At 58.8% G+C, this 23,090-nt stretch overlaps 7 non-coding genes across 7 annotated transcripts; all 7 read left to right on the top strand.

Annotated features, from left to right (window-relative positions):
* The first annotated feature begins 641 nt into the window (after positions 1-641).
* LOC148757781 (5S ribosomal RNA) lies at positions 642-760 on the top strand. Its single transcript, XR_016021852.1, has one exon. It is a non-coding gene; the product is annotated as a 5S ribosomal RNA (ribosomal RNA).
* Positions 761-6,693: 5,933 nt separating this feature from the next.
* LOC141568734 (5S ribosomal RNA) lies at positions 6,694-6,812 on the top strand. Its single transcript, XR_016021851.1, has one exon. It is a non-coding gene; the product is annotated as a 5S ribosomal RNA (ribosomal RNA).
* Positions 6,813-7,697: 885 nt separating this feature from the next.
* LOC141568720 (5S ribosomal RNA) lies at positions 7,698-7,816 on the top strand. Its single transcript, XR_012491940.2, has one exon. It is a non-coding gene; the product is annotated as a 5S ribosomal RNA (ribosomal RNA).
* A 5,935-nt stretch (positions 7,817-13,751) lies between these two features.
* On the top strand, positions 13,752-13,870 carry LOC141568730 (5S ribosomal RNA). The gene has a single exon (XR_012491950.2). It is a non-coding gene; the product is annotated as a 5S ribosomal RNA (ribosomal RNA).
* An 873-nt stretch (positions 13,871-14,743) lies between these two features.
* Positions 14,744-14,862, top strand: LOC148757780 (5S ribosomal RNA). The gene has a single exon (XR_016021850.1). It is a non-coding gene; the product is annotated as a 5S ribosomal RNA (ribosomal RNA).
* A 5,935-nt stretch (positions 14,863-20,797) lies between these two features.
* On the top strand, positions 20,798-20,916 carry LOC148757779 (5S ribosomal RNA). The gene has a single exon (XR_016021849.1). It is a non-coding gene; the product is annotated as a 5S ribosomal RNA (ribosomal RNA).
* An 888-nt stretch (positions 20,917-21,804) lies between these two features.
* Positions 21,805-21,923, top strand: LOC148757778 (5S ribosomal RNA). The gene has a single exon (XR_016021848.1). It is a non-coding gene; the product is annotated as a 5S ribosomal RNA (ribosomal RNA).
* The last annotated feature ends 1,167 nt before the right edge of the window (positions 21,924-23,090 follow it).

Genomic DNA, 23,090 nt, shown 5'->3' with positions numbered 1-23,090 from the left:
CGCGGTCGCCGTCGCCGCCAGCACCGCGCTGCCCGCTACTGCCGCCAGCGCTGCCCTCGCCCCCGCCGCCGCCGCCGTCGCCGCCGCCTTCACCTCGCTCGCGGCCACCGCCGCCATCGCCGCGCTCCCTCCCGCTCCCCGCCCCGCCGCTGCCGCCGCCGCCGCCGCCGCCGCCGCCGCCGCCGCCGCCGCCGCCGCCGCCGCCACCGCCTCCACCGCCGCGCTCCCCACCGCCGACGCCAGCTCTGCCCTCGCCGCCGCTGCCGCGGGCTCCTCCCACAACTCCCAAACACAGGGCTGCCTGCTGGCGACCAGCGTTGGGGATGCGTTCGGGGTGGGCCTGGTGGCGGTAGCGGGGCGGGGTGTATTCCGGTCGGGTCCCGGGGAGTCCCAGGATGCCAGAGTTCCACGACTTCTGTCACCATCAGGGTAATGGCAGAGTCCCGTGGAGCCACGGAAGGCGCGAAGGGGCCTCGCGCGCCAGATTCGTCCGGAGGAGGCGGGGAGCAGGCGGGAGGTGAGGCGCTGGCGGAGCCGGTCAGCAGGGAGATGCTCGCCACCCGAGCGACCCAGCTGCATGGCGCGCGCTCACGAGGCAGGCCGGGAGCAGGCTCTTGGGGCGCCGGGAGCCGGGTCCCAGCGTCTACGGCCATACCACCCTGAACGCGCCCGATCTCGTCTGATCTCGGAAGCTAAGCAGGGTCGGGCCTGGTTAGTACTTGGATGGGAGACCGCCTGGGAATACCGGGTGCTGTAGGCTTTTGCTCGCCTCTCCTTTTGCGCCGCCGCCCCGGCGTGGCTCCCTCCGAACCCCTGGCGCCCCTTGCCCCTCTGCAGCCGCCCAGCCCGCCGAAGGTCCCCCTGGCCAGCGGCGGGTCAGCCGCCCGGCACTACAAGCTCGCAGCCCGGGCCGCACGCCAGGCCCGTCGGCCCCGGCTCCCCCCCACACCCTCTTCTCAGTCCTCTTCGCTCCCGCAGGCCGACAGCCCGCAGCCCTTCACCGAGCCGCGGTCGCCGCCGCCGCTGCCATCGCCGCGCTCCCTCCCGCTCCCCGCCCCCGCCGCCCCCAAAGCCCAAGCCCAGGGCTGCCTGCCGGCGCTGGCCTCCACCAGGCTTTCTCCATCCCAGGACGTGCCGGTCCTTCGCACCTCGGCCCGAGCCCAGGGGACGACCATCCCTGTGCCTGCACCTGGGCCCCGAGACACAGGATCGGCGTGTCCTCCGGCAAACGGGATGCCCACCCGCCCCGCCCCACCGGAGGCCTCTGTCTCTGCTGGCCGGCACCTCGCCCCACACCCCCGCGCGCGCGCGCGCGCGCCCCCTCACGTCTCCCACAAGAGCCAGGAGCCCTCCGTTCCCGCCGGCCGCGGTGGCCCCGACACACAGGGGAAAAAGAGCCGGGACAAACCAGGGGACGGAGGGAGCAGCACCCCAACACCCCGCACGCCCTCGGACTCCAGGAGAGACCACCATGTCGGAGCCTGCCGACGAGACGAACGGTTCCTGAAGTGCGGAGTGAGGATTGAGAAAAAATTGGACAAGAGACAAAGATGGGATCGGGAGGGCGAGCGGTTCTGACTAGACTGCTGCGCCTGCTTGATTTTTCAGCATGCTTTTATACAGACAGAAACAAGAAGGTTACATAAAGCGGCTGAGGCAGCAAGGACAGATTAGTTACGTTTTTCCAAAGTTTGGCCCTGACTGTCTTTAGACCTTTTGATATTGTCCCATTCCCAGAACAGCAGGTGTCTGTTTGTTCTTTATGCTTAGCGGAGTTCCCCTCAGCCATCCTCCCAACCTCTGCTTGTAGTTACATTTTCTTAACGCTTGATGCTCCAGCTCCCCACAATTCCCCCTTTTTTAGTTTTTGAGATCGTGCGTGGCTTAGGTGGTCAGTACAGACCTTCTCACTTACCCGTCATTGGATATCCTTCAGCAAAGCGATCGACTCCTGTCTTAGGTCGTAAGACATCCACTGATCATTACCCGTCATTGGCTACCGATCTCCTTTGGGGTTAGACAGGGGCAGTGGCTTTTGGTCTATCAGCCATGTGGAGCCTTATTTTGTGAATTTCTCCATAAATATCTGTGACTATCCCCATCACAGCTTTTGTGATGCAGGGGAGGAAACATAGTATCAGGAGGATCACAACAAGCGGAATTACAAGGGGGGCCATAATTCGAAGCATTGAAGAGTATGATGGAAATACATTGTGAAAACTAGAGACAAGTTTGTTGAGAGTATCAGCTATATCGGTGTTTAAAGGAGAGGTCTCTCGCAGTGTCAAGACCTCTTTATGAAACTGGATAAGATCAAGAGTAACATTTTTTTCTTACACGGTCTGTGAGACTCATACCTCATAGCAGAAAAAATGTTTATTCCAATCACCCTTTGTCTGTTAACAGCCGAAGCATAAAGTCCCATGATGTCTTACCTTCTCAGGGTCAAGTCACTCATATTGTAACAGCTCTGTTGAGATAAGTGGAGAGAACTGATCTTCATTGCCCTCATGACTTCTCTCACAATCAGGTGAGAGAGGAAAGCCAGAGACAGCAGTGGCTTTTGCCAGGCAGGGGGAAGGGGAGGAAAGGCTCCTTTTTGGGTCTTCTAAGGCAGCTCATTGGGGGTCCCCACTCGGTTCCGCCTGGCTTAGGTTGTATCTCCCGTGAGATATCTTACCCGTCTTTGGCTGCAAACCATCTTTTGGGGGACCAGACAGAGAGACATAAGGTGTAAACACAAGAATGGAACAGAGTCCCAGAAAGGCACAGTCTTACAGACTCTTCTTTCCTTAAGGAAAGACATGGGGGGACAGTCGGCTAGGCTGTTGTGTGACTACATCTCCCCCTTTTTTGTTTTTGAAGCATGAGAAACACAGAACGTGTAGTTGTTTCACTTACAGCCCGTCGGAGGGCTATTTGTCCACATCTGAGGACTATGTAAAATAAACAGAACAATAAACAGAAGAGCAATATCCCCAGCAAAAACCCTCTACCCAAAGTCTTTATCCATTTAACAGGGTCTGAAGTGGACAGTCCTTCTGCGGCTGCGGAAAGTGAGAGCTTTTCCACACCCTAGGGGCGTGGATGGGTATCTCTAGATGTCTTCTCTTCTGTGGGCTGTCGTTCATGGTATGGTTTAACACCGACCAGGAATTCACAAAGGTTTTACTTCCGGACCTGGAGAAATACAAGCAAAGCCTCTTCCCCGTGTTATCTCGCGGGGAGAAGTAGGATCAGCTTCCCCACGTAACATTTTAAACAAAGGTTGTAATTCACCGGTTGTCAACCGCAACTGAGGTCTAATCCAGTTAATGTCTCCCAGTAGCCTTTGGAAATCATTTGATGTTTTTAAACAATCTCGCCGGATTTGTATTTCTTGAGGCACAACGGCCTGAGGCATTAAGCAATATCCCAGATAAGAGTAAGGAGGCACTTGCTGAATTTTTTCTGGGGCTATAACTAGCCCATAATCGTGGAGCTTTTTTTGTAAATGAGCAAAAGCAGCAAGCAACTTTGGTTCACAAGAGTGGGCAAGAAGTATGTCATCCATGTAGTGGATGATGTAAATATCTGGAAATGTCCTTCGGGTAGGTTTTATTGCAGCTGATACAAATTTTTGACATAGTGTAGGGCTACTAGCCATTCCCTGAGGTAGCACTAGCCAATGATATCTCTTAAAAGGTTCTTGTAAATTAACGGAAGGAACACTGAAAGCAAATCTGGGGCAGTCATCAGGATTTAAAGGTATAGTATAAAAACAATCTTTGCAGTCCAAAACAATTTTATATGTGTTTTTTGGTATGGCTGCAGGACAGGGCAAGCCTGTCTGTAAGGCTCCCGTTAATTTCATGGTTTTATTAACTTTTTGTAAATCTTGTAATAATCTCTATCTGCCAGATTTTTTTTTTTTTTTTTAATTAATTACAAACACGGGAGAATTCCCGGGAGAACTGGAGGGGGCAATGTGTCCCTTTTTAAGTTGCTCCTGTACTAGCAGCTTGGCGGCTTGAATCTTTTATCTGTTGATAGGGGCCTCGGGCAGTGGATCTAGCCCTGCAACTACACTTGGAGGAGAGCTTAATTGTAACCTAGGCTTCTATTCTGATTGAGATTCTAATAAAGGCCCAGTCTGTTGAGCCTGGACTAATTGCATTTGAACAGAGAGGGAAGTGAGTGCAGCTTGTAATCTTTGCCCCTCTGCTTCCAAGGGGGATCCAGTTTGGGTTGATCATTTTCAGAGTATGTGATTCCCTCGTGTCTAGGATCGATCACATCCCTAACCAAATTCCATAAGGAAAAAGTATCTACTGGTACTTCAGAGGGTCCATGAGCATCATAATATCCCTGTAAACGCTCTCTCACCTTTTCCCAAGTTTCTAAGTTTAAAGTCCCTTCTTCGGGGGAACCAGGGACATATTTGTACTACAAATTCTAAAAATCGAAGCAACTGTGCTTCACTGGTTTTAACTCCTCTAGCTTTTAGCATGCTCCTTAACATGTGAGTAAACAGCCTTTTACTGTGACCCTGTCCCATTTTATTTTACTCCCGACTATGGTATCTCACCGCTTTCACTAACCTTATTCGACGCGTCTCATTTGCAAGCGGAGTCCTTCACTGATTCCCCAGTATTCAGGTCCCTGTTCGGGCGCCACTTGTCGGAGCCTGCCGACGAGACGAACGGTTCCTGAAGTGGGGAGTGAGGATTGAGAAAAAATTGGACAAGAGACAAAGATGGGATCGGGAGGGCGAGCGGTTCTGACTAGACTGCTGCGCCTGCTTGATTTTTCAGCATGCTTTTATACAGACAGAAACAAGAAGGTTACATAAAGCGGCTGAGGCAGCAAGTACAGATTAGTTACGTTTTTTCCAAAGTTTGGCCCTGACTGTCTTTAGACCTTTTGATATTGTCCCATTCCCAGAACAGCAGGTGTCTGTTTGTTCTTTATGCTTATGGGAGTTCCCCTCAGCCATCCTCCCAACCTCTGCTTGTAGCTACATTTTCTTAACCCTTGATGCTCCAGCTCCCCACACCACCACAAGGGGAAGAGCAGGCACGCAGGCACACGACCCTCACAACGAGGGTGCCTAGGGCTGCCACTCTCCTCCCGCGGGCGGGACCCTGGGCGGGGCTCGGAGCCCACCGGCACCGGTGCTCCGGAGACCCTGGCGGCCCGCCCCGGGGGCTTCGAGGGTGACTGCCAAAGCCCGGGCACTGCCTCCTTAGCGGAGCCCAGCCCCGGGCACGACCACACACCGGTGGAGAAGCTGCCACCTCAACACAGCCTCAGTGCGTCCGTCCCAGTCCGTGTCCCAGCCTGTGCGTCCCTCCCCCTCAACCTCCACCCCCTGTCCGTCTGGCTCTGTGACATGCCTGTTGGGCTGTGGCTCTCGCTCAGGAGCTCTCTCCCCGCGTGCCAGCCCCCTCTTTCTCTGTCTCTGTCCGAGTCTCTCTGTATGTCTAGATACATACATGCACATATACGTGTATATTTCCATCGCGCTGCCTCCTCCTCCTCCTCCCGTTCTGTCTGTCGGTCCCTGTCCTGCGGGGACTCTAGTCCCTCTGCCCGCACAAGAACGCAGGATATGGCCAGGCCAAGAAGAAACACCAACGGAGCCATGGATAGGGGGCTCATAGCACCATTTCTCACGGGCGGCTGGCTCGGAGACGCAGCAAGCCGGAGCCGCACGATCCCCAACCTGCCGGCCGCTTCTCTGCCAACCAACCGACCCACCAACCGACCGACACACCAAGCCGGCCAACTGCAATCCGCGCCCCTCTGCAATTTGCAGTCCACCATCCGCGCTTCCTAGCTTGGCCACCGCCGCTGTACGGGTGGCCCATGGCCAACTGGCAACAGCTGACGGCCAAGCGGTCACAGCTGATGACCGTGCACCACCCGAGGCAGCACCCCTCCACGCGAGGCCCAGGGCCTGGAAACGGCTCTCTGGGACTCTGTCCCCACAGTCCCCGTCTGTCTCTCTCCGCCTCTCTCTTGCTCCGTCTCTGGCCTTCTCTCATCCTCTCTCTCACCTCCCTGGGTCAGGCGAGGTGACGTGTAGCCAGTGAAGGGACCGGAGATCGGGTGGGCCGCTGGTCGCTGACGAGGGGCGAGGGCCCAGACGGAAGGCTGTGTGACGAAGGGTGACGGCAGACTGGAGCCGCTGCACCCTGGTGGCACGGGTGGCTCCCCGTGGCTTTGGGCCAGTCGGTGGGGCCGGCCAGTGCCAGGGCCAGGGCCGCGCGTGCCTAGGGCCGGAGGGGCCTGAGAGGACCCTGCGACGCCCTCGCTTGCCATGAGCGGGGGACCGCAGAGCAGCCAGGCGGGTCTGGGGAGGTGGGGCTGGGGGTGGGGGTGAGCGGGGTTGGGGTGGGGGGGCGGGGTGTAAGCCGTTCGGGGCCCGGGGAGTCCCAGGATGCCAGGGCGCCGAGACTTCTGTCACCGTCAGGGAAGTGACAGAGGCCCGTGGAGCCACGGGTGGCGCGAAGGGGCCTCGCTGCGGGCCAAGAGTAGCCCGCCGCCCACGCCGGCGGCGTCCGGAGGAGGCGAGGAACAGGCGGGAGGCGCGGCGCCGGCGGAGCCGGCCAGCGGGGAGATGCTCGCCACCCGAGGGGCCCAGCAGCACGGCGCACGCTCACGAGGCAGGCCGGGAGCAGGCTCTTGGGGCGCCGGGAGCCGGGTCCCAGCGTCTACGGCCATACCACCCTGAACGCGCCCGATCTCGTCTGATCTCGGAAGCTAAGCAGGGTCGGGCCTGGTTAGTACTTGGATGGGAGACCGCCTGGGAATACCGGGTGCTGTAGGCTTTTTGCTCGCCTCTCCTTTTGCGCCGCCGCCCCGACGTGGCTCCCTCCGAACCCCTGGCGCCCCTTGCCCCTCTGCAGCCGCCCAGCCCAACGAAGGTCCCCCTGACCAGCGGCGGGTCCGCCGCACGGACGTACAACCTGGCAGTCCGGGTCGCACGCTAGGCTTGTCGGCCCGGGCTCCCCCCCATACCCTCTTCTTAGTCCTCTTCGCTCCCGCAGGCCGTCAGGCCGCACCCGTTCGCTGAGCCGCGGTCGCCGTCGCCGCCAGCACCGCGCTGCCCGCTACTGCCGCCAGCGCTGCCCTCGCCCCCGCCGCCGCCGCCGTCGCCGCCGCCTTCACCTCGCTCGCGGCCACCGCCGCCATCGCCGCGCTCCCTCCCGCTCCCCGCCCCGCCGCTGCCGCCGCCGCCGCCGCCGCCGCCGCCGCCGCCGCCGCCGCCGCCGCCGCCACCGCCTCCACCGCCGCGCTCCCCACCGCCGACGCCAGCTCTGCCCTCGCCGCCGCTGCCGCGGGCTCCTCCCACAACTCCCAAACACAGGGCTGCCTGCTGGCGACCAGCGTTGGGGATGCGTTCGGGGTGGGCCTGGTGGCGGTAGCGGGGCGGGGTGTATTCCGGTCGGGTCCCGGGGAGTCCCAGGATGCCAGAGTTCCACGACTTCTGTCACCATCAGGGTAATGGCAGAGTCCCGTGGAGCCACGGAAGGCGCGAAGGGGCCTCGCGCGCCAGATTCGTCCGGAGGAGGCGGGGAGCAGGCGGGAGGTGAGGCGCTGGCGGAGCCGGTCAGCAGGGAGATGCTCGCCACCCGAGCGACCCAGCTGCATGGCGCGCGCTCACGAGGCAGGCCGGGAGCAGGCTCTTGGGGCGCCGGGAGCCGGGTCCCAGCGTCTACGGCCATACCACCCTGAACGCGCCCGATCTCGTCTGATCTCGGAAGCTAAGCAGGGTCGGGCCTGGTTAGTACTTGGATGGGAGACCGCCTGGGAATACCGGGTGCTGTAGGCTTTTGCTCGCCTCTCCTTTTGCGCCGCCGCCCCGGCGTGGCTCCCTCCGAACCCCTGGCGCCCCTTGCCCCTCTGCAGCCGCCCAGCCCGCCGAAGGTCCCCCTGGCCAGCGGCGGGTCAGCCGCCCGGCACTACAAGCTCGCAGCCCGGGCCGCACGCCAGGCCCGTCGGCCCCGGCTCCCCCCCACACCCTCTTCTCAGTCCTCTTCGCTCCCGCAGGCCGACAGCCCGCAGCCCTTCACCGAGCCGCGGTCGCCGCCGCCGCTGCCATCGCCGCGCTCCCTCCCGCTCCCCGCCCCCGCCGCCCCCAAAGCCCAAGCCCAGGGCTGCCTGCCGGCGCTGGCCTCCACCAGGCTTTCTCCATCCCAGGACGTGCCGGTCCTTCGCACCTCGGCCCGAGCCCAGGGGACGACCATCCCTGTGCCTGCACCTGGGCCCCGAGACACAGGATCGGCGTGTCCTCCGGCAAACGGGATGCCCACCCGCCCCGCCCCACCGGAGGCCTCTGTCTCTGCTGGCCGGCACCTCGCCCCACACCCCCGCGCGCGCGCGCGCGCGCCCCCTCACGTCTCCCACAAGAGCCAGGAGCCCTCCGTTCCCGCCGGCCGCGGTGGCCCCGACACACAGGGGAAAAAGAGCCGGGACAAACCAGGGGACGGAGGGAGCAGCACCCCAACACCCCGCACGCCCTCGGACTCCAGGAGAGACCACCATGTCGGAGCCTGCCGACGAGACGAACGGTTCCTGAAGTGCGGAGTGAGGATTGAGAAAAAATTGGACAAGAGACAAAGATGGGATCGGGAGGGCGAGCGGTTCTGACTAGACTGCTGCGCCTGCTTGATTTTTCAGCATGCTTTTATACAGACAGAAACAAGAAGGTTACATAAAGCGGCTGAGGCAGCAAGGACAGATTAGTTACGTTTTTCCAAAGTTTGGCCCTGACTGTCTTTAGACCTTTTGATATTGTCCCATTCCCAGAACAGCAGGTGTCTGTTTGTTCTTTATGCTTAGCGGAGTTCCCCTCAGCCATCCTCCCAACCTCTGCTTGTAGTTACATTTTCTTAACGCTTGATGCTCCAGCTCCCCACAATTCCCCCTTTTTTAGTTTTTGAGATCGTGCGTGGCTTAGGTGGTCAGTACAGACCTTCTCACTTACCCGTCATTGGATATCCTTCAGCAAAGCGATCGACTCCTGTCTTAGGTCGTAAGACATCCACTGATCATTACCCGTCATTGGCTACCGATCTCCTTTGGGGTTAGACAGGGGCAGTGGCTTTTGGTCTATCAGCCATGTGGAGCCTTATTTTGTGAATTTCTCCATAAATATCTGTGACTATCCCCATCACAGCTTTTGTGATGCAGGGGAGGAAACATAGTATCAGGAGGATCACAACAAGCGGAATTACAAGGGGGGCCATAATTCGAAGCATTGAAGAGTATGATGGAAATACATTGTGAAAACTAGAGACAAGTTTGTTGAGAGTATCAGCTATATCGGTGTTTAAAGGAGAGGTCTCTCGCAGTGTCAAGACCTCTTTATGAAACTGGATAAGATCAAGAGTAACATTTTTTTCTTACACGGTCTGTGAGACTCATACCTCATAGCAGAAAAAATGTTTATTCCAATCACCCTTTGTCTGTTAACAGCCGAAGCATAAAGTCCCATGATGTCTTACCTTCTCAGGGTCAAGTCACTCATATTGTAACAGCTCTGTTGAGATAAGTGGAGAGAACTGATCTTCATTGCCCTCATGACTTCTCTCACAATCAGGTGAGAGAGGAAAGCCAGAGACAGCAGTGGCTTTTGCCAGGCAGGGGGAAGGGGAGGAAAGGCTCCTTTTTGGGTCTTCTAAGGCAGCTCATTGGGGGTCCCCACTCGGTTCCGCCTGGCTTAGGTTGTATCTCCCGTGAGATATCTTACCCGTCTTTGGCTGCAAACCATCTTTTGGGGGACCAGACAGAGAGACATAAGGTGTAAACACAAGAATGGAACAGAGTCCCAGAAAGGCACAGTCTTACAGACTCTTCTTTCCTTAAGGAAAGACATGGGGGGACAGTCGGCTAGGCTGTTGTGTGACTACATCTCCCCCTTTTTTGTTTTTGAAGCATGAGAAACACAGAACGTGTAGTTGTTTCACTTACAGCCCGTCGGAGGGCTATTTGTCCACATCTGAGGACTATGTAAAATAAACAGAACAATAAACAGAAGAGCAATATCCCCAGCAAAAACCCTCTACCCAAAGTCTTTATCCATTTAACAGGGTCTGAAGTGGACAGTCCTTCTGCGGCTGCGGAAAGTGAGAGCTTTTCCACACCCTAGGGGCGTGGATGGGTATCTCTAGATGTCTTCTCTTCTGTGGGCTGTCGTTCATGGTATGGTTTAACACCGACCAGGAATTCACAAAGGTTTTTCTTCCGGACCTGGAGAAATACAAGCAAAGCCTCTTCCCCGTGTTATCTCGCGGGGAGAAGTAGGATCAGCTTCCCCACGTAACATTTTAAACAAAGGTTGTAATTCACCGGTTGTCAACCGCAACTGAGGTCTAATCCAGTTAATGTCTCCCAGTAGCCTTTGGAAATCATTTGATGTTTTTAAACAATCTCGCCGGATTTGTATTTCTTGAGGCACAACGGCCTGAGGCATTAAGCAATATCCCAGATAAGAGTAAGGAGGCACTTGCTGAATTTTTTCTGGGGCTATAACTAGCCCATAATCGTGGAGCTTTTTTTGTAAATGAGCAAAAGCAGCAAGCAACTTTGGTTCACAAGAGTGGGCAAGAAGTATGTCATCCATGTAGTGGATGATGTAAATATCTGGAAATGTCCTTCGGGTAGGTTTTATTGCAGCTGATACAAATTTTTGACATAGTGTAGGGCTACTAGCCATTCCCTGAGGTAGCACTAGCCAATGATATCTCTTAAAAGGTTCTTGTAAATTAACGGAAGGAACACTGAAAGCAAATCTGGGGCAGTCATCAGGATTTAAAGGTATAGTATAAAAACAATCTTTGCAGTCCAAAACAATTTTATATGTGTTTTTTGGTATGGCTGCAGGACAGGGCAAGCCTGTCTGTAAGGCTCCCGTTAATTTCATGGTTTTATTAACTTTTTGTAAATCTTGTAATAATCTCTATCTGCCAGATTTTTTTTTTTTTTTTTTTAATTAATTACAAACACGGGAGAATTCCCGGGAGAACTGGAGGGGGCAATGTGTCCCTTTTTAAGTTGCTCCTGTACTAGCAGCTTGGCGGCTTGAATCTTTTATCTGTTGATAGGGGCCTCGGGCAGTGGATCTAGCCCTGCAACTACACTTGGAGGAGAGCTTAATTGTAACCTAGGCTTCTATTCTGATTGAGATTCTAATAAAGGCCCAGTCTGTTGAGCCTGGACTAATTGCATTTGAACAGAGAGGGAAGTGAGTGCAGCTTGTAATCTTTGCCCCTCTGCTTCCAAGGGGGATCCAGTTTGGGTTGATCATTTTCAGAGTATGTGATTCCCTCGTGTCTAGGATCGATCACATCCCTAACCAAATTCCATAAGGAAAAAGTATCTACTGGTACTTCAGAGGGTCCATGAGCATCATAATATCCCTGTAAACGCTCTCTCACCTTTTCCCAAGTTTCTAAGTTTAAAGTCCCTTCTTCGGGGGAACCAGGGACATATTTGTACTACAAATTCTAAAAATCGAAGCAACTGTGCTTCACTGGTTTTAACTCCTCTAGCTTTTAGCATGCTCCTTAACATGTGAGTAAACAGCCTTTTACTGTGACCCTGTCCCAATTTATTTTACTCCCGACTATGGTATCTCACCGCTTTCACTAACCTTATTCGACGCGTCTCATTTGCAAGCGGAGTCCTTCACTGATTCCCCAGTATTCAGGTCCCTGTTCGGGCGCCACTTGTCGGAGCCTGCCGACGAGACGAACGGTTCCTGAAGTGGGGAGTGAGGATTGAGAAAAAATTGGACAAGAGACAAAGATGGGATCGGGAGGGCGAGCGGTTCTGACTAGACTGCTGCGCCTGCTTGATTTTTCAGCATGCTTTTATACAGACAGAAACAAGAAGGTTACATAAAGCGGCTGAGGCAGCAAGTACAGATTAGTTACGTTTTTTCCAAAGTTTGGCCCTGACTGTCTTTAGACCTTTTGATATTGTCCCATTCCCAGAACAGCAGGTGTCTGTTTGTTCTTTATGCTTATGGGAGTTCCCCTCAGCCATCCTCCCAACCTCTGCTTGTAGCTACATTTTCTTAACCCTTGATGCTCCAGCTCCCCACACCACCACAAGGGGAAGAGCAGGCACGCAGGCACACGACCCTCACAACGAGGGTGCCTAGGGCTGCCACTCTCCTCCCGCGGGCGGGACCCTGGGCGGGGCTCGGAGCCCACCGGCACCGGTGCTCCGGAGACCCTGGCGGCCCGCCCCGGGGGCTTCGAGGGTGACTGCCAAAGCCCGGGCACTGCCTCCTTAGCGGAGCCCAGCCCCGGGCACGACCACACACCGGTGGAGAAGCTGCCACCTCAACACAGCCTCAGTGCGTCCGTCCCAGTCCGTGTCCCAGCCTGTGCGTCCCTCCCCCTCAACCTCCACCCCCTGTCCGTCTGGCTCTGTGACATGCCTGTTGGGCTGTGGCTCTCGCTCAGGAGCTCTCTCCCCGCGTGCCAGCCCCCTCTTTCTCTGTCTCTGTCCGAGTCTCTCTGTATGTCTAGATACATACATGCACATATACGTGTATATTTCCATCGCGCTGCCTCCTCCTCCTCCTCCCGTTCTGTCTGTCGGTCCCTGTCCTGCGGGGACTCTAGTCCCTCTGCCCGCACAAGAACGCAGGATATGGCCAGGCCAAGAAGAAACACCAACGGAGCCATGGATAGGGGGCTCATAGCACCATTTCTCACGGGCGGCTGGCTCGGAGACGCAGCAAGCCGGAGCCGCACGATCCCCAACCTGCCGGCCGCTTCTCTGCCAACCAACCGACCCACCAACCGACCGACACACCAAGCCGGCCAACTGCAATCCGCGCCCCTCTGCAATTTGCAGTCCACCATCCGCGCTTCCTAGCTTGGCCACCGCCGCTGTACGGGTGGCCCATGGCCAACTGGCAACAGCTGACGGCCAAGCGGTCACAGCTGATGACCGTGCACCACCCGAGGCAGCACCCCTCCACGCGAGGCCCAGGGCCTGGAAACGGCTCTCTGGGACTCTGTCCCCACAGTCCCCGTCTGTCTCTCTCCGCCTCTCTCTTGCTCCGTCTCTGGCCTTCTCTCATCCTCTCTCTCACCTCCCTGGGTCAGGCGAGGTGACGTGTAGCCAGTGAAGGGACCGGAGATCGGGTGGGCCGCTGGTCGCTGACGAGGGGCGAGGGCCCAGACGGAAGGCTGTGTGACGAAGGGTGACGGCAGACTGGAGCCGCTGCACCCTGGTGGCACGGGTGGCTCCCCGTGGCTTTGGGCCAGTCGGTGGGGCCGGCCAGTGCCAGGGCCAGGGCCGCGCGTGCCTAGGGCCGGAGGGGCCTGAGAGGACCCTGCGACGCCCTCGCTTGCCATGAGCGGGGGACCGCAGAGCAGCCAGGCGGGTCTGGGGAGGTGGGGCTGGGGGTGGGGGTGAGCGGGGTTGGGGTGGGGGGGCGGGGTGTAAGCCGTTCGGGGCCCGGGGAGTCCCAGGATGCCAGGGCGCCGAGACTTCTGTCACCGTCAGGGAAGTGACAGAGGCCCGTGGAGCCACGGGTGGCGCGAAGGGGCCTCGCTGCGGGCCAAGAGTAGCCCGCCGCCCACGCCGGCGGCGTCCGGAGGAGGCGAGGAACAGGCGGGAGGCGCGGCGCCGGCGGAGCCGGCCAGCGGGGAGATGCTCGCCACCCGAGGGGCCCAGCAGCACGGCGCACGCTCACGAGGCAGGCCGGGAGCAGGCTCTTGGGGCGCCGGGAGCCGGGTCCCAGCGTCTACGGCCATACCACCCTGAACGCGCCCGATCTCGTCTGATCTCGGAAGCTAAGCAGGGTCGGGCCTGGTTAGTACTTGGATGGGAGACCGCCTGGGAATACCGGGTGCTGTAGGCTTTTTGCTCGCCTCTCCTTTTGCGCCGCCGCCCCGACGTGGCTCCCTCCGAACCCCTGGCGCCCCTTGCCCCTCTGCAGCCGCCCAGCCCAACGAAGGTCCCCCTGACCAGCGGCGGGTCCGCCGCACGGACGTACAACCTGGCAGTCCGGGTCGCACGCTAGGCTTGTCGGCCCGGGCTCCCCCCCATACCCTCTTCTTAGTCCTCTTCGCTCCCGCAGGCCGTCAGGCCGCACCCGTTCGCTGAGCCGCGGTCGCCGTCGCCGCCAGCACCGCGCTGCCCGCTACTGCCGCCAGCGCTGCCCTCGCCCCCGCCGCCGCCGCCGTCGCCGCCGCCTTCACCTCGCTCGCGGCCACCGCCGCCATCGCCGCGCTCCCTCCCGCTCCCCGCCCCGCCGCTGCCGCCGCCGCCGCCGCCGCCGCCGCCGCCGCCGCCGCCACCGCCTCCACCGCCGCGCTCCCCACCGCCGACGCCAGCTCTGCCCTCGCCGCCGCTGCCGCGGGCTCCTCCCACAACTCCCAAACACAGGGCTGCCTGCTGGCGACCAGCGTTGGGGATGCGTTCGGGGTGGGCCTGGTGGCGGTAGCGGGGCGGGGTGTATTCCGGTCGGGTCCCGGGGAGTCCCAGGATGCCAGAGTTCCACGACTTCTGTCACCATCAGGGTAATGGCAGAGTCCCGTGGAGCCACGGAAGGCGCGAAGGGGCCTCGCGCGCCAGATTCGTCCGGAGGAGGCGGGGAGCAGGCGGGAGGTGAGGCGCTGGCGGAGCCGGTCAGCAGGGAGATGCTCGCCACCCGAGCGACCCAGCTGCATGGCGCGCGCTCACGAGGCAGGCCCGGAGCAGGCTCTTGGGGCGCCGGGAGCCGGGTCCCAGCGTCTACGGCCATACCACCCTGAACGCGCCCGATCTCGTCTGATCTCGGAAGCTAAGCAGGGTCGGGCCTGGTTAGTACTTGGATGGGAGACCGCCTGGGAATACCGGGTGCTGTAGGCTTTTGCTCGCCTCTCCTTTTGCGCCGCCGCCCCGGCGTGGCTCCCTCCGAACCCCTGGCGCCCCTTGCCCCTCTGCAGCCGCCCAGCCCGCCGAAGGTCCCCCTGGCCAGCGGCGGGTCAGCCGCCCGGCACTACAAGCTCGCAGCCCGGGCCGCACGCCAGGCCCGTCGGCCCCGGCTCCCCCCCACACCCTCTTCTCAGTCCTCTTCGCTCCCGCAGGCCGACAGCCCGCAGCCCTTCACCGAGCCGCGGTCGCCGCCGCCGCTGCCATCGCCGCGCTCCCTCCCGCTCCCCGCCCCCGCCGCCCCCAAAGCCCAAGCCCAGGGCTGCCTGCCGGCGCTGGCCTCCACCAGGCTTTCTCCATCCCAGGACGTGCCGGTCCTTCGCACCTCGGCCCGAGCCCAGGGGACGACCATCCCTGTGCCTGCACCTGGGCCCCGAGACACAGGATCGGCGTGTCCTCCGGCAAACGGGATGCCCACCCGCCCCGCCCCACCGGAGGCCTCTGTCTCTGCTGGCCGGCACCTCGCCCCACACCCCCGCGCGCGCGCGCGCGCGCCCCCTCACGTCTCCCACAAGAGCCAGGAGCCCTCCGTTCCCGCCGGCCGCGGTGGCCCCGACACACAGGGGAAAAAGAGCCGGGACAAACCAGGGGACGGAGGGAGCAGCACCCCAACACCCCGCACGCCCTCGGACTCCAGGAGAGACCACCATGTCGGAGCCTGCCGACGAGACGAACGGTTCCTGAAGTGCGGAGTGAGGATTGAGAAAAAATTGGACAAGAGACAAAGATGGGATCGGGAGGGCGAGCGGTTCTGACTAGACTGCTGCGCCTGCTTGATTTTTCAGCATGCTTTTATACAGACAGAAACAAGAAGGTTACATAAAGCGGCTGAGGCAGCAAGGACAGATTAGTTACGTTTTTCCAAAGTTTGGCCCTGACTGTCTTTAGACCTTTTGATATTGTCCCATTCCCAGAACAGCAGGTGTCTGTTTGTTCTTTATGCTTAGCGGAGTTCCCCTCAGCCATCCTCCCAACCTCTGCTTGTAGTTACATTTTCTTAACGCTTGATGCTCCAGCTCCCCACAATTCCCCCTTTTTTAGTTTTTGAGATCGTGCGTGGCTTAGGTGGTCAGTACAGACCTTCTCACTTACCCGTCATTGGATATCCTTCAGCAAAGCGATCGACTCCTGTCTTAGGTCGTAAGACATCCACTGATCATTACCCGTCATTGGCTACCGATCTCCTTTGGGGTTAGACAGGGGCAGTGGCTTTTGGTCTATCAGCCATGTGGAGCCTTATTTTGTGAATTTCTCCATAAATATCTGTGACTATCCCCATCACAGCTTTTGTGATGCAGGGGAGGAAACATAGTATCAGGAGGATCACAACAAGCGGAATTACAAGGGGGGCCATAATTCGAAGCATTGAAGAGTATGATGGAAATACATTGTGAAAACTAGAGACAAGTTTGTTGAGAGTATCAGCTATATCGGTGTTTAAAGGAGAGGTCTCTCGCAGTGTCAAGACCTCTTTATGAAACTGGATAAGATCAAGAGTAACATTTTTTTCTTACACGGTCTGTGAGACTCATACCTCATAGCAGAAAAAATGTTTATTCCAATCACCCTTTGTCTGTTAACAGCCGAAGCATAAAGTCCCATGATGTCTTACCTTCTCAGGGTCAAGTCACTCATATTGTAACAGCTCTGTTGAGATAAGTGGAGAGAACTGATCTTCATTGCCCTCATGACTTCTCTCACAATCAGGTGAGAGAGGAAAGCCAGAGACAGCAGTGGCTTTTGCCAGGCAGGGGGAAGGGGAGGAAAGGCTCCTTTTTGGGTCTTCTAAGGCAGCTCATTGGGGGTCCCCACTCGGTTCCGCCTGGCTTAGGTTGTATCTCCCGTGAGATATCTTACCCGTCTTTGGCTGCAAACCATCTTTTGGGGGACCAGACAGAGAGACATAAGGTGTAAACACAAGAATGGAACAGAGTCCCAGAAAGGCACAGTCTTACAGACTCTTCTTTCCTTAAGGAAAGACATGGGGGGACAGTCGGCTAGGCTGTTGTGTGACTACATCTCCCCCTTTTTTGTTTTTGAAGCATGAGAAACACAGAACGTGTAGTTGTTTCACTTACAGCCCGTCGGAGGGCTATTTGTCCACATCTGAGGACTATGTAAAATAAACAGAACAATAAACAGAAGAGCAATATCCCCAGCAAAAACCCTCTACCCAAAGTCTTTATCCATTTAACAGGGTCTGAAGTGGACAGTCCTTCTGCGGCTGCGGAAAGTGAGAGCTTTTCCACACCCTAGGGGCGTGGATGGGTATCTCTAGATGTCTTCTCTTCTGTGGGCTGTCGTTCATGGTATGGTTTAACACCGACCAGGAATTCACAAAGGTTTTTCTTCCGGACCTGGAGAAATACAAGCAAAGCCTCTTCCCCGTGTTATCTCGCGGGGAGAAGTAGGATCAGCTTCCCCACGTAACATTTTAAACAAAGGTTGTAATTCACCGGTTGTCAACCGCAACTGAGGTCTAATCCAGTTAATGTCTCCCAGTAGCCTTTGGAAATCATTTGATGTTTTTAAACAATCTCGCCGGATTTGTATTTCTTGAGGCACAACGGCCTGAGGCATTAAGCAATATCCCAGATAAGAGTAAGGAGGCACTTGCTGAATTTTTTCTGGGGCTATAACTAGCCCATAATCGTGGAGCTTTTTTTGTAAATGAGCAAAAGCAGCAAGCAACTTTGGTTCACAAGAGTGGGCAAGAAGTATGTCATCCATGTAGTGGATGATGTAAATATCTGGAAATGTCCTTCGGGTAGGTTTTATTGCAGCTGATACAAATTTTTGACATAGTGTAGGGCTACTAGCCATTCCCTGAGGTAGCACTAGCCAATGATATCTCTTAAAAGGTTCTTGTAAATTAACGGAAGGAACACTGAAAGCAAATCTGGGGCAGTCATCAGGATTTAAAGGTATAGTATAAAAACAATCTTTGCAGTCCAAAACAATTTTATATGTGTTTTTTGGTATGGCTGCAGGACAGGGCAAGCCTGTCTGTAAGGCTCCCGTTAATTTCATGGTTTTATTAACTTTTTGTAAATCTTGTAATAATCTCTATCTGCCAGATTTTTTTTTTTTTTTTTTTAATTAATTACAAACACGGGAGAATTCCCGGGAGAACTGGAGGGGGCAATGTGTCCCTTTTTAAGTTGCTCCTGTACTAGCAGCTTGGCGGCTTGAATCTTTTATCTGTTGATAGGGGCCTCGGGCAGTGGATCTAGCCCTGCAACTACACTTGGAGGAGAGCTTAATTGTAACCTAGGCTTCTATTCTGATTGAGATTCTAATAAAGGCCCAGTCTGTTGAGCCTGGACTAATTGCATTTGAACAGAGAGGGAAGTGAGTGCAGCTTGTAATCTTTGCCCCTCTGCTTCCAAGGGGGATCCAGTTTGGGTTGATCATTTTCAGAGTATGTGATTCCCTCGTGTCTAGGATCGATCACATCCCTAACCAAATTCCATAAGGAAAAAGTATCTACTGGTACTTCAGAGGGTCCATGAGCATCATAATATCCCTGTAAACGCTCTCTCACCTTTTCCCAAGTTTCTAAGTTTAAAGTCCCTTCTTCGGGGGAACCAGGGACATATTTGTACTACAAATTCTAAAAATCGAAGCAACTGTGCTTCACTGGTTTTAACTCCTCTAGCTTTTAGCATGCTCCTTAACATGTGAGTAAACAGCCTTTTACTGTGACCCTGTCCCATTTTATTTTACTCCCGACTATGGTATCTCACCGCTTTCACTAACCTTATTCGACGCGTCTCATTTGCAAGCGGAGTCCTTCACTGATTCCCCAGTATTCAGGTCCCTGTTCGGGCGCCACTTGTCGGAGCCTGCCGACGAGACGAACGGTTCCTGAAGTGGGGAGTGAGGATTGAGAAAAAATTGGACAAGAGACAAAGATGGGATCGGGAGGGCGAGCGGTTCTGACTAGACTGCTGCGCCTGCTTGATTTTTCAGCATGCTTTTATACAGACAGAAACAAGAAGGTTACATAAAGCGGCTGAGGCAGCAAGTACAGATTAGTTACGTTTTTTCCAAAGTTTGGCCCTGACTGTCTTTAGACCTTTTGATATTGTCCCATTCCCAGAACAGCAGGTGTCTGTTTGTTCTTTATGCTTATCGGAGTTCCCCTCAGCCATCCTCCCAACCTCTGCTTGTAGCTACATTTTCTTAACCCTTGATGCTCCAGCTCCCCACACCACCACAAGGGGAAGAGCAGGCACGCAGGCACACGACCCTCACAACGAGGGTGCCTAGGGCTGCCACTCTCCTCCCGCGGGCGGGACCCTGGGCGGGGCTCGGAGCCCACCGGCACCGGTGCTCCGGAGACCCTGGCGGCCCGCCCCGGGGGCTTCGAGGGTGACTGCCAAAGCCCGGGCACTGCCTCCTTAGCGGAGCCCAGCCCCGGGCACGACCACACACCGGTGGAGAAGCTGCCACCTCAACACAGCCTCAGTGCGTCCGTCCCAGTCCGTGTCCCAGCCTGTGCGTCCCTCCCCCTCAACCTCCACCCCCTGTCCGTCTGGCTCTGTGACATGCCTGTTGGGCTGTGGCTCTCGCTCAGGAGCTCTCTCCCCGCGTGCCAGCCCCCTCTTTCTCTGTCTCTGTCCGAGTCTCTCTGTATGTCTAGATACATACATGCACATATACGTGTATATTTCCATCGCGCTGCCTCCTCCTCCTCCTCCCGTTCTGTCTGTCGGTCCCTGTCCTGCGGGGACTCTAGTCCCTCTGCCCGCACAAGAACGCAGGATATGGCCAGGCCAAGAAGAAACACCAACGGAGCCATGGATAGGGGGCTCATAGCACCATTTCTCACGGGCGGCTGGCTCGGAGACGCAGCAAGCCGGAGCCGCACGATCCCCAACCTGCCGGCCGCTTCTCTGCCAACCAACCGACCCACCAACCGACCGACACACCAAGCCGGCCAACTGCAATCCGCGCCCCTCTGCAATTTGCAGTCCACCATCCGCGCTTCCTAGCTTGGCCACCGCCGCTGTACGGGTGGCCCATGGCCAACTGGCAACAGCTGACGGCCAAGCGGTCACAGCTGATGACCGTGCACCACCCGAGGCAGCACCCCTCCACGCGAGGCCCAGGGCCTGGAAACGGCTCTCTGGGACTCTGTCCCCACAGTCCCCGTCTGTCTCTCTCCGCCTCTCTCTTGCTCCGTCTCTGGCCTTCTCTCATCCTCTCTCTCACCTCCCTGGGTCAGGCGAGGTGACGTGTAGCCAGTGAAGGGACCGGAGATCGGGTGGGCCGCTGGTCGCTGACGAGGGGCGAGGGCCCAGACGGAAGGCTGTGTGACGAAGGGTGACGGCAGACTGGAGCCGCTGCACCCTGGTGGCACGGGTGGCTCCCCGTGGCTTTGGGCCAGTCGGTGGGGCCGGCCAGTGCCAGGGCCAGGGCCGCGCGTGCCTAGGGCCGGAGGGGCCTGAGAGGACCCTGCGACGCCCTCGCTTGCCATGAGCGGGGGACCGCAGAGCAGCCAGGCGGGTCTGGGGAGGTGGGGCTGGGGGTGGGGGTGAGCGGGGTTGGGGTGGGGGGGCGGGGTGTAAGCCGTTCGGGGCCCGGGGAGTCCCAGGATGCCAGGGCGCCGAGACTTCTGTCACCGTCAGGGAAGTGACAGAGGCCCGTGGAGCCACGGGTGGCGCGAAGGGGCCTCGCTGCGGGCCAAGAGTAGCCCGCCGCCCACGCCGGCGGCGTCCGGAGGAGGCGAGGAACAGGCGGGAGGCGCGGCGCCGGCGGAGCCGGCCAGCGGGGAGATGCTCGCCACCCGAGGGGCCCAGCAGCACGGCGCACGCTCACGAGGCAGGCCGGGAGCAGGCTCTTGGGGCGCCGGGAGCCGGGTCCCAGCGTCTACGGCCATACCACCCTGAACGCGCCCGATCTCGTCTGATCTCGGAAGCTAAGCAGGGTCGGGCCTGGTTAGTACTTGGATGGGAGACCGCCTGGGAATACCGGGTGCTGTAGGCTTTTTGCTCGCCTCTCCTTTTGCGCCGCCGCCCCGACGTGGCTCCCTCCGAACCCCTGGCGCCCCTTGCCCCTCTGCAGCCGCCCAGCCCAACGAAGGTCCCCCTGACCAGCGGCGGGTCCGCCGCACGGACGTACAACCTGGCAGTCCGGGTCGCACGCTAGGCTTGTCGGCCCGGGCTCCCCCCCATACCCTCTTCTTAGTCCTCTTCGCTCCCGCAGGCCGTCAGGCCGCACCCGTTCGCTGAGCCGCGGTCGCCGTCGCCGCCAGCACCGCGCTGCCCGCTACTGCCGCCAGCGCTGCCCTCGCCCCCGCCGCCGCCGCCGTCGCCGCCGCCTTCACCTCGCTCGCGGCCACCGCCGCCATCGCCGCGCTCCCTCCCGCTCCCCGCCCCGCCGCTGCCGCCGCCGCCGCCGCCGCCGCCGCCGCCGCCGCCGCCGCCGCCGCCGCCGCCACCGCCTCCACCGCCGCGCTCCCCACCGCCGACGCCAGCTCTGCCCTCGCCGCCGCTGCCGCGGGCTCCTCCCACAACTCCCAAACACAGGGCTGCCTGCTGGCGACCAGCGTTGGGGATGCGTTCGGGGTGGGCCTGGTGGCGGTAGCGGGGCGGGGTGTATTCCGGTCGGGTCCCGGGGAGTCCCAGGATGCCAGAGTTCCACGACTTCTGTCACCATCAGGGTAATGGCAGAGTCCCGTGGAGCCACGGAAGGCGCGAAGGGGCCTCGCGCGCCAGATTCGTCCGGAGGAGGCGGGGAGCAGGCGGGAGGTGAGGCGCTGGCGGAGCCGGTCAGCAGGGAGATGCTCGCCACCCGAGCGACCCAGCTGCATGGCGCGCGCTCACGAGGCAGGCCGGGAGCAGGCTCTTGGGGCGCCGGGAGCCGGGTCCCAGCGTCTACGGCCATACCACCCTGAACGCGCCCGATCTCGTCTGATCTCGGAAGCTAAGCAGGGTCGGGCCTGGTTAGTACTTGGATGGGAGACCGCCTGGGAATACCGGGTGCTGTAGGCTTTTGCTCGCCTCTCCTTTTGCGCCGCCGCCCCGGCGTGGCTCCCTCCGAACCCCTGGCGCCCCTTGCCCCTCTGCAGCCGCCCAGCCCGCCGAAGGTCCCCCTGGCCAGCGGCGGGTCAGCCGCCCGGCACTACAAGCTCGCAGCCCGGGCCGCACGCCAGGCCCGTCGGCCCCGGCTCCCCCCCACACCCTCTTCTCAGTCCTCTTCGCTCCCGCAGGCCGACAGCCCGCAGCCCTTCACCGAGCCGCGGTCGCCGCCGCCGCTGCCATCGCCGCGCTCCCTCCCGCTCCCCGCCCCCGCCGCCCCCAAAGCCCAAGCCCAGGGCTGCCTGCCGGCGCTGGCCTCCACCAGGCTTTCTCCATCCCAGGACGTGCCGGTCCTTCGCACCTCGGCCCGAGCCCAGGGGACGACCATCCCTGTGCCTGCACCTGGGCCCCGAGACACAGGATCGGCGTGTCCTCCGGCAAACGGGATGCCCACCCGCCCCGCCCCACCGGAGGCCTCTGTCTCTGCTGGCCGGCACCTCGCCCCACACCCCCGCGCGCGCGCGCGCGCGCCCCCTCACGTCTCCCACAAGAGCCAGGAGCCCTCCGTTCCCGCCGGCCGCGGTGGCCCCGACACACAGGGGAAAAAGAGCCGGGACAAACCAGGGGACGGAGGGAGCAGCACCCCAACACCCCGCACGCCCTCGGACTCCAGGAGAGACCACCATGTCGGAGCCTGCCGACGAGACGAACGGTTCCTGAAGTGCGGAGTGAGGATTGAGAAAAAATTGGACAAGAGACAAAGATGGGATCGGGAGGGCGAGCGGTTCTGACTAGACTGCTGCGCCTGCTTGATTTTTCAGCATGCTTTTATACAGACAGAAACAAGAAGGTTACATAAAGCGGCTGAGGCAGCAAGGACAGATTAGTTACGTTTTTCCAAAGTTTGGCCCTGACTGTCTTTAGACCTTTTGATATTGTCCCATTCCCAGAACAGCAGGTGTCTGTTTGTTCTTTATGCTTAGCGGAGTTCCCCTCAGCCATCCTCCCAACCTCTGCTTGTAGTTACATTTTCTTAACGCTTGATGCTCCAGCTCCCCACAATTCCCCCTTTTTTAGTTTTTGAGATCGTGCGTGGCTTAGGTGGTCAGTACAGACCTTCTCACTTACCCGTCATTGGAT

This window comes from Rhinolophus sinicus, chromosome 7, assembly GCF_057876585.1.
Source record: "Rhinolophus sinicus isolate RSI-liver-muscle chromosome 7, RSI-T2T, whole genome shotgun sequence".
NCBI lineage: Eukaryota > Metazoa > Chordata > Mammalia > Chiroptera > Rhinolophidae > Rhinolophus > Rhinolophus sinicus.
The sequence above is the reverse complement of the archived record's forward strand: the minus strand, read 5'-3'. Positions and strand labels throughout refer to the sequence as shown.